At 44.2% G+C, this 1,757-nt stretch overlaps 1 protein-coding gene across 2 annotated transcripts in view; it reads right to left on the bottom strand.

Annotated features, from left to right (window-relative positions):
* LOC112501507 overlaps window positions 1-1,757 on the bottom strand; it is a 21,393-nt gene that overhangs the window by 16,560 nt on the left and 3,076 nt on the right. The gene's annotated exons all lie outside the window — the stretch shown is intronic.

The following is a 1,757-nucleotide window of genomic DNA, read 5'->3' as shown; positions in this document are numbered from 1 at the left end:
TGTTGTGTATACAGATCAAAAAAGTTTGAAATTTTTGCTGCAACAAAGAATTTCCAACCCAGGTCAACAAAATTGGATTGCAAAATTGTTGGGATACAATTTCGAAATCTGTTACAAACCGGGCAAAGAAAATAGAGTGGCTGATGCGCTGTCTCGCAGAAATGACGATGGAGAATTGTGGCAGTTGGTTTCCATTCCAATTTGGGTCCAAGGTTCTCAGTTAATTGAAGAAGCAAAGGCTGACGTGGACTTGCAAAAAATCATTCAAGGATGGGTTCGTCAACCGACTGATTTTCCGTGTTATGAAGTAAAACARGGCGTTCTCTATTACAAAGGTCGATTGGTAATTCCTCGAACATCGAAGTTTATTCCGGCTTTATTAGCAGAATTCCATGTTACGGCGTCGGGAGGGCATTCCGGGTACTTGCGTACGTATCGGAGATTGGCTGCCAATCTTTATTGGTCAGGCATGGTTTCTCGAGTTCAACAATTCGTGCGTGCATGTGACGTGTGTCAACGGTGTAAAGCTAGCTCCACCGTTCCGGGAGGGCTGTTACAGCCTCTAAACATTCCAGAAGCAATCTGGGAGCATCTTTCTATGGACTTTATTTTGGGTATGCCGAAATCCAAGGGATTTGACGCTATTTTGGTGGTGGTTGACCGGCTTTCTAAGTATAGCCATTTCATTCTGTTAAAGCATCCTTACTCAGCTCGTTCAGTGGCTGAAATCTTTGTTCGGGAGGTTATCCGACATCATGGAATCCCGAAGTCAATTGTAAGTGATAGAGATCCTCTTTTCTTAAGCCATTTTTGGCAAGAAATTTTTCGGTTACAAGGAACGAAATTACACATGAGTTCGGCTTATCACCCTGAATCTGACGGRCAGACTGAGGTCATCAATCGTTGCTTGGAATCATACTTGCGGTGCTTTGCAACTGACCAGCCGCGAAATTGGGCTTCTTGGGTTCCGTGGGCAGAATTTTGGTATAATTCTTCTTTCCATGTGTCAACGGGAAMGTCACCGTTTGAAATTGTGTATGGACGGAAACCACCATCTGTATTACAGTTTGTTCCGGGGGAAGTACGGGTGGAGGCCGTTGGGCAAGAACTTCGGGATCGGGATGAAGCCCTCAAGCAACTTCAAGCTCACTTAATTCATTCCCAGTCATTGATGAAAGAGCAAGCGGATAAGAAGAGGAAAGATGTTAGTTTTGAAGTGGGGGAATGGGTATATGTTAAACTTAAGCCATATCGACAGATGACAGTAATCCACCGAATCCATCAAAAGTTGGCAGCACGTTTCTTTGGACCTTTTCAGGTGTTAGAGCGCATCGGGCCGGTGGCTTATAAAGTTCAACTTCCGCCAGAATCACGGATTCATCCCGTTTTTCATGCGTCGTTACTAAAAAAGGCGGTGTCTCCGAGTAAAGTGGATTCAGTCTTACCCCCCGAATTGGAGTTAACAGCCGAGGATGTGGCTGTTCCAGATTTGGTGATGGCGGAACGTACTGTTGGGGTGCAACACGAGTCAGTCTTACAATGGCTTATTAAATGGAAGGGTCGTCCGACTGACGAAGCCACATGGGAGGATGCGGTGGTTATTCAAACTCAATTTCCTGATTTAAATCTTGAGGACAAGATTTGTTTGGAAGAGGGGAGTAATGATAAGGATCGGGATAAATTAGTTCAAGGGGATAAAATGTTAAAAGTTTATAAAAGGAGGGCTAAAAAGGGACAATCGAAAAGTGGCTAAGTCG

Source organism: Cynara cardunculus, unplaced genomic scaffold (genome assembly GCF_001531365.2).
Source record: "Cynara cardunculus var. scolymus isolate 2C unplaced genomic scaffold, CcrdV1 Un_Scaffold_196, whole genome shotgun sequence".
In the NCBI taxonomy this organism is placed as follows: domain Eukaryota; kingdom Viridiplantae; phylum Streptophyta; class Magnoliopsida; order Asterales; family Asteraceae; genus Cynara; species Cynara cardunculus.
This window is presented reverse-complemented; position numbering and strand designations above follow the sequence as displayed.